The sequence below is a fragment of the Microtus pennsylvanicus genome, chromosome 2 (genome assembly GCF_037038515.1).
Source record: "Microtus pennsylvanicus isolate mMicPen1 chromosome 2, mMicPen1.hap1, whole genome shotgun sequence".
Taxonomy (NCBI): domain Eukaryota; kingdom Metazoa; phylum Chordata; class Mammalia; order Rodentia; family Cricetidae; genus Microtus; species Microtus pennsylvanicus.
The window spans coordinates 100720171-100729120 of record NC_134580.1 but is presented as its reverse complement, the minus strand read 5'-3'; positions in this window follow the sequence as shown (position 1 = coordinate 100729120).

Sequence of the window (8950 nt, the reverse complement as noted above, 5' to 3'; positions counted from 1 at the left end):
TTGTTTTATGTGCGTTACTATTTTGCCTACATGTATAGTACATACCCAGGGAGGCCAAAAGAGGGCAGTGGACCCCTGAGACGGGAGTGATGGGACTGGACCTGGGTTCTCTGCAAGAACAGTGAGAGCTCTTAACCACTGAGCTCTCCAGGAGCTCACTGGGATCCCCAGGCTTCAGTCTTCCCAGGGTTCAGATTATGGATATGTACCACCATTCAGATGCTCTGACTAAGTCTTGGCCATGACTGTGTTCCAAACACACACAAATTTTTTGTTGGTTTTTTTTTTGGGGGGGGGGGGGGGGCAGAGGTTCGTGTAACTGAGGCTGGCCTTGAACGCACACTGCTCTCATAGTGTGCTGGATTCTCCTGCCTCAATTTTCCAAGTACTGAGAGATTACAGACTGTATACTACCACACCTACCTCCATAAATACATATTTGAACAGAGGGCTTTTTGGGCTTTGTCTACTTCCTCCCTCCAGGATCTAGCTATGCTCCCTGGCTAGGCTAGCCTCAAACTCAGTCCTCTAGCCTCTAGAGTAATTGAGATTACATATATGCATGTGTGCCCAGCTTCAGGGGGTTGCTTATAGTCTATAAATGAGTGGCATGGTTTACTTTATGATTGCAAGATTCTGCTTTATGTTAATGTTCTTTCAGTATAGAATCATATTATTTTCATATTAAAGAGGTAATAATCTGTGATTCTACAAAAAGAAAATGGGGCTCTCCCATTTTCCAGTAACACAAAGCCCTCTGTACCCATTGTTCTTCCTCCTTCCTTTCCTCGTCGCTCCCTTCCTCTCTCCCTTTCATTTTTCCCCAGCCTTCAAGGGACATGACAGTAAGAAAAGACGTGAAGTTGGTGGTAAAAGCTTGGCACTTCAGTGAAATCCTTAGATGGTCTCTGGCAGTCAGAAGTCATTCAAAGGCACCGAGGCTATTCATCCTCTGCCAATTGTACTTGAGGGAATATAGCCCAGTGTGCTAGACTTTCTGGTGTTTTCGGAGAAGCCAGGAACTTGGAGTCTTGTGCAAGATGTCCCCTAATTTTAAACATTGGAATCTAATTTAATTTTTTAAACAGTGAGTTGATCAAAACTATGTAGGTAAAAGAGAAGTTGGTACAATGAGGAGAGGTTTAGTGGCTGAAAGCACTGGGACCCAGGTACAATTCCCAGCACCTACACCACAGTTCATAAATCATTTGTATCAGGATCCAACCCCTCCTTCTGGCACATAAGTGGTCCACAGACGTACAAGCAGGCAAAACACCCATACATATTCTTTTGAAAGCTGGAACAAATGGAGCCTACTCCCAGACTTAATGGATAACAGAGCACATATTTGAGAAAGAGAAGAGAAAAGATTGATGAGAAGTTGATGAAATGAAGTAAAAACCATACAGGCACCTCTTGAAAAGGCTCTCATTGGCCAAAGTGGAAGAATTTGAGTATCAAAAGGAATTGATGTAGAATGATGGTATAGTGGTTTAAATAGGTATGCACCCCCCCACACACACACACACAGAGATTTACGCGTTTGAATGCTTGACCTATAGGGAGTAGCACTATTAGGAAGTGTGGCCTTGTTGGAGGAAGTATGTCACTGTGGAGGCAAACCTTGTGGCTTATATGCTCAAGCTATGCCAGTGTGATACACTGTTCACTTCCTGTTACCTGAGGATCAAGATGTAGAAGTATCAACCCCTTCTCCAGCACCATACCTGTCTGTATGCCACCATGCTTCTCACCATGACAATAATAGACTAAACCTCTGAACTGTAAGCCAGCCCCAATTAAATGTTTTCCTTTATAAGAGTTGCTGTGGTCATGGTGTCTCTTCACAGCAATAAAACTCTAACGGAGACAGATGGCAATAGACTGTATCACACAGAAAATTGATTTTTTTTGGCAAATTTGTTTTGTTTGTTTGCTGTGTGTGCGCATGGGTGTGTGCATGCTGTGTCTGTGCCATGTGTATGTAGTTGCCTATGGAGGTCAGAAGACAGTGTCAGATGCCCTGGAGGTGGAGTTACACACAGTTGTGAGCCTCCAGACATGGGTTTGGGGAGTTAAACTCTACTCCTCTGGAAGAACAGCAAGTGTTCCTAACTGCAGAGCCTGAGAAATGATCTTTCTCATTGTGAATGGGTGTCTTACCCGCGTACATGTCTGTTCCCCATGTGCATACCTGTAGAGGCCAGAAGACGGTGTCAGATCCCCTGGAACTAGAGTTACAAAGGTTCACAAGCTTCCATGTGGGTGCTGGAAACTGAAACGAGGTTCTTTGGAAGAGTAGCCAGTGCTTTTAACTGATCTGATGTGAGATGCCCCTCTTTATGCTGTGAATATGTTTTATTACCATAGATTAATAAAGATGCTGACTTGGACCAGGAAAAGGCAGAATATAGATAGGCAGGAAATCCAAGCAGAGAAAAAGGGAGAAAGAAGGTGGAGTCAGAGAGACACCAGCAGCCACTCGAGAAGCAAGATGTAAGGTAACAAGCCAAGACTCCATGAAAGATCTCATGGGAGCAATGGCCCAGATGATCCAACATCCAGAACAACTTCAAAGCTACTGGCTGAGACTATGCAGCCTCACAGACTACTACAGCCAAGATTTAACCATAATTCTAAATTTTCTCAGGATCCCCATACGATTACCAGTGCCCCCCCCCCCAATCAGCAGGAAGTAGTATAGAAAAATATGCTCAAATTCCCAAAATACTGTTTAAGAATGTTTGTTTTCATTTAAAGGGGGTTGGTAATAAATGGTCAATGGTCAAGACCAATCTCTTTCTAAATAAAACAGGGTATATGATATAGAAATGATGAAAAAAGGTAGATTATTAAATCAACTTTAATCTAAAAAAATCTGTTAATCTCAAAATACTTTACATTGGTAGGGATTTTGGTTTGTTGATACAAATTTAAGGTCAATTTTGTGATACTGTATGTATATTTCTACTCTTGTTTAAGACATTATGTTTATGCAGCTCATTTAAAATATGATGTATAGTTAAGAAATACCAATTAGTAGTCATCTATAATATTCAAACTTACAGTAATATTAAGTTTTCTAGATATGCAGAGATATATTTCAGATGGATGGGTAATCTTCAAATACTTCAAAGAACTACAGAATATGGCATTTATATGTTTTGAGAACTTAGACTTTCTTTTCTTGACATGAGATGTCTATCCCTGACAGCACCAATTACTTCAAGAGGATATTGGACATTGAAGAAACTCTTTGTGAGATTTGATTTCAATATGGCAGGGCTAGCTAGCCATTTGGTCAAGAAACTGCTCTTGCCTGAACTATTTGACAATATGTTGTATAAACTGGACATACAGGACCCACAAAAATTATGACTGCTGAACTTGCTAAAACAAGGTGTGACAGTCCTTCAGGGCTCCTGCTTCATGAAAGAGTCTGTCAGACATTCTGCCAGACACAGAATAAAGTGACTGATGAATTTTGTCAAAATAGGCAGGACAGTCCTTCAGATTTCCTGCTTCACTGAAAAAAACCTGCCAGACACTCTAGGCCTATCTGCTGAAGATGGATGCTTCAACATCACAGAAGAACTTTGGGTGACTGTACAGGCATCCAGATGTCTCTGTCATTTCTAGAATTTTGAAATTTGCTTGCAAGGCACTTCCTGTTTACTCAGATAATATTATATCCTCATGGGGTCTTTGATATAGTTGAAGACTAGATAATTATAGTTTTCCGTAGTTGTGATAGAAGACAGATTAGAGATAAAACTTTGTACTCAAAGATGGGATGAATAATAGAGTATTTTCTTTAATTTTGCCAAATACAAATAGACTATTTAACTATAATTCTTGCTTGATAACTGTTTTGTTTTATCCAATTTTACTACTATATTAAAGTCAAAACCTTCCATTTAATTAGACAGAAAAGGGGAGATGATGTGGGATGGCCCTCTGTATGCTGTGAATATGTTTTATTACCATTGGTTAATAAAGAAGCTACTTTGGCTGACGGCAAGGCAGAATTATAGCTATGCAGGAAATCTAAGCAGAGAAATAGGAAGAAAAAAGAAGGCAGAGTTGGGGAGACACCATCATGTAAGACACAACCTGTAAGGTAACAAGTTACAAGCCTCATGGTAAAATAGAAACGAAAAAGTGGGTTAATTTAAATGTAAGAACTAGCCAGAAATAAGCCTGAGCCTTCGGCCAAACATAATTAATATTAAAATGTTTATTCGGGAACTGGTGGATGGGAGAGAAACCTCCAGTTACAACTACCTCTTCTTCTTCTTCTTCTTCTTCTTCTTCTTCTTCTTCTTCTTCTTCTTCTTCTTCTTCTTCTTCTTCTTCTTCTTTCGAGACAGGGTTTATCTGCGGCTTTGGAGCCAGCCCTGGAACTAGCTCTTGTAGACCAGGCTGGCCTCGAACTCACAGAGACCCACCTGCCTCTGCCTCCCAAGTGCTGGGATTAAAGGCGTGTGCCACCACCACCCAGCTATTTCCTTTCTTTTTTCCCCATAGAATCTCACTGTGTAGCTTTGGCTGGTCTGGGACTTGTTCAGGCTCACTTCAAACTCACAGAACTCTGCTGCCTCTGATTCCAGAATGCCAGGATTAAAGGTGTGAGCCATCATATCCAGCTTGAAAATGATTTTTTAAATATATTTATTTTTACATGGATGTCTGTGTGTGCCTGAGTGTATGTGCACCATGCGTGTGCAGGAGTCCTTAGAGGTCAGAAGAGGACATCAGCTTCCCTGGAACTGGAGTTACAGGCAGTTGTGAACTGCCATGTGCTTCCTGAGAACCGAATTTAGATTCTCGTGAAAGCGCCTTAACTGCTGAGTCAACTCTCCAGCCCTGTACTATAATTCTAATGCCATCATCTATCCCTCTACCTCTGACTATACATGACCTCTACCCTGTCTCCCTTCTAAATAATTTTATTTCTACCCCCCACTCTCACCCCTGTGAATACTATGTGTATCATGCTGTTCACACGTCTGTGCCTTTGCCTGACTCATGATGCCCTCCTGGATTGGAAAGGCTCTGCACCTTTTATTTCATCTATCCAAACCTTGAAGGAGTGTAGAAAGTCAGGGAAACATAATGATGACATGGCAAAAACAGAAGATTTTCCTCGCTCCAGAGTCTGGTTGAAACTTCTAAAGATTCCTACCACTAAGGCTAATGATCTGAGTTCAGTTCCTGGTAGAATTGTGGAAGGAGAGAACCAGCTCTAACCTACACACTATAACCAGCACACACACACACACACACACACACACACACACACACACACTTTTTAAATGTTAAAAAATTCCAACAAAGCTGGGTGGTGGTGGTGCATGCCTTTAATCCCAACACTTGGGAGGCAAAGACAGGCGGACCTTTGTGAGTTTGAGGCCAACCTGGTCTACATGAGCTAGTTCCAGGGCAGGCACCAAAGCTACAGAGAAACCCTGTCTCAAAAAAAAATAAATAAATAAAATTCCAACAAGATTTGTTGTAAATGTTGCCAACATAGTATTAATCTCTGTGTCATGTATAGATATTTTTTGCTACAATAATAACAGGCTTAAGTTCTGAATATATACGGCCTTACGTAGGCCCTCATTCTTTTACCCAAACATCTCCAGAGACTCCCTAGCAGAACTGCTAGCTTTGCTCATAGTAAAGTTATCCTACATCCATGTATCCTTGTAAACTAGAGTTTTATCTTATCAATTATAGTCCAATCAGGGACCCCCGAGGAACCACCTTGTGGTCTCATTTGAGTTTCTTAGCAAATCTTTGAATATGGTACCTTCAAACCCCTCCAAGATCCGATATATGATTACTGTAGAAAACAGAAGCCACCAAAAGCAATGAGCATGACTCTTGGGGAGCCTACAGGAGCCTGTATCCACAGGGATGTCTTGGAGAGCCTACAGGAGCCTGTATCTACAGGGATGTCTTGGAGAGCCTACAGGAGCCTGTATCCACAGGGATGTCTTGGAGAGCCTACAGGAGCCTGAATCCACAGGGATGTCTTGGGGGGCCTACAGGAGCCTGTATCCACAGGGATGTCTTGGGGAGCCTATAGGAGCCTGTATCTACAGGGATGTCTTGGGGAGCCTACAGGAGCCTGTATCCACAGGGATGTCTTGGGGAGCCTACAGGATCCTGAATCCACAGGGATGTCTTGGGGGGCCTACAGGAGCCTGTATCCACAGATATCTTGCTTCTTCAGCTCTTCTTTGGGAAGACTACACCCATGCTTTTGGGTGTGTCTTATCTTTCTACCGAGAACTTCTCTTTCTCTTAACATTTATTATTAAGCCTGTATTAGAATATCTTTTTTTAAAGATTTATTTATTTTTATGTGTGTGGGTATGTGTATGTGCATGTGTACACATGCCCACAGAAGCCAGAAGAAGGTGTGGGAGCCCCTGGAACTGGAGTTGCCTGACATGGGTGCTGAGACCAAAGTCAGTCTTCTGGAAAGCAGAAAGAAAGTGCTCTCAAACCACTAAGTCATCCCTTTAGTCCCCCCCCCCTCTTTTTTTTGGAGACAGAGTGTCCCAGGATGGACTTGAATTCATCAAGGGAATCCTCCTGTTACAGCCTCCAAGTGCCCACCATATTTTACAGGGTTGTGTTTTTGTTTGTTGAGACAGGGTCTCTCTGTTATGTAGGAGCCCCAGCTGCCCTGGAACCAGATGTGTAGACCAGGCTGGCTGCAAACTCCCAGAGATCCTCCTGCCTCTGCCTTCCAAGTGCTGGGATTAAAGTAGTGTGCCACCATGCCCGGCATCACAGGTTTGTTTTCATCTGTGGGACAGGGTTTCAGACAGCCCAGGCTGAACACAAATTCCTTATCAAGATGATGTCCTTGAACTCCTCATCAGTGGCTTCAACCTCCCAGGCACTGGAATTATGTGTGTGTGCTGTGTGTCTTAGTCACTTTTCTATTGCTGTGAAGAGACACCGCCACTAAGGCAACTTACAGAAGAAAGCACTTAATTGAGGGCTTGCTTACAGTTTCAGAGGGTGAGTTCACTATTATGGCTGAGAGCATAGGGCAGGCTGGCAGGCATGTTGCTGGAGAAGTAGCAGAGAGTTTTACATCCTGATCAGCAAGCAGAGGCCAGGGGCGGGGGATTAGAGGGGGAGCTGCAGGGGCTGGGCCTGTAGTGTACTGTTTATTATTATTATTTATTTATTAAAACAATTTATTTTACATACCAATCCCAGTCTCTCCTCCCTCTCCTCCTCCTGTTTCCTCCATTTTCTCCCTACCCCACCCCCTATCCACTCCTCAGAGAGGGTAAGGCCTCCCATAGGGCATCAACAAAGTCCGTCCTATCCCATTGGGGCAGGACCAAGGACCTCCCCTCTGAATCTAGGCTGAGCAAGGTATCCCTCCAAAGAGAATGGGCTCCAAAAAGCCAGTTCATGCACTAGGAATAAATCCTGATCCCACTGCCGGTGGCCCCACAAACAGCCCAAGCCACACAACTGTCACCCATATTCAGAGGTGTAGTGGGCTTTTGAAACCTCTAAGCCCACCCTCAGTGGCACATCTCCTCCAACAAAGCCACACCTCCTCCAACAAGGCCACACCTCCTCCAACAAAGCCACACCTCCTCCAACAAAGCCACGCCTCCTCCAATAAGGCCACACCTCCCAATCTTACCCCCAAACAGAAGAGCCTATGGAGACCTTTCTCATTCTAACCACCAGGCATCACCATGTTCCCCTCATTTTACATTTCCTGAAGCAAATACAGCTGGTGTGGTGGCTCACACCGGTAACCCCAGCACTTGGGAAGCTTGAGCCAACAGGATTGCCAAGAATCCGCCGGCAGTAGCTCTTATCATTCATCGCCCGCCAACCTTAATTCTCACACCAGCCACTATTATTAGCCTACCTACCATAGGACCAGGGGCATTGTCTTGCCCATAGAACTGGCTAGGTCATAGAGCTGTTGACTCCTGACCAAAGGCTTTTCCATCCCTTCACATGTGGGAATTGCTAGAACATCCTTGGGTACCCGTCATCTCTTTTACTCACCTTTGCACCGTTAATATTTTAGACTGTACATTTTGGAATGTAAACCTCTTATTTCTGTATTACACCTCACGAAGCGACTGTTTGCAGTGTCTTTTACGGGCCCACTATCCAATGTGTAGCTGGGGTCCAACAGCATTTGTATTACCTGGCAGTACCCGAGCTGGACCTGCAAAAATGATCATCTGCAATGCAACAAGACACCCCTACCCCGGGAGATTAGGGGTCACGTTACTGTGTGGGAATTCATATATATATTTGAATTTGCACACAGAAATGTAATATATTTGAAATCTGGAATCATAGGACTATTAGACTTGCTGTTTTCCCATCACACCGTTCTCCCTCAGCTTTGAACTCACTCCTCTTTGGAGACTCACGTTTTCTCTGCTCATACAAAAGGCTGTGCTAGTCCGTCAACTCAAGGCTCTCTGGAGACAGGAACTGAGGATCGCTACTTTAAACCCGACTGAGCTTTTATAGGGAATTCCTGGTCAGCTACAATACGAGAGCCTACCCTATCTCAAAAACAACCATGAGCAGTTGGAGAGGCACAGAGGCAGCGGGCAGAACCTGTACCACGGTGAGATAAAGCAGATAGCTTCCCGGGTGGGGGCGGGGCGGGGGGACCTGTTGGCCTTAGCTTTAGGGCTGCAAAACTCTTCTTCGTTTCTAAGACAAAAACGCCAAGCACCTCGGCGTCAGTGCAGCATTGGAGCCCTGAGAGTGTAAGAGGCTGCTGATAAACAACGTTGCAACTGTTTCTCGACTTGATTTATTGACGCGTCTGTTTCTATTCTTTCACTAACCTGATTGACAAACCCAGGGCGTAGCTTGAGGGATTTCCACAAGAAATCCTTCAGTGCAACCATCAGGGCTGTGTGGGCCTGCT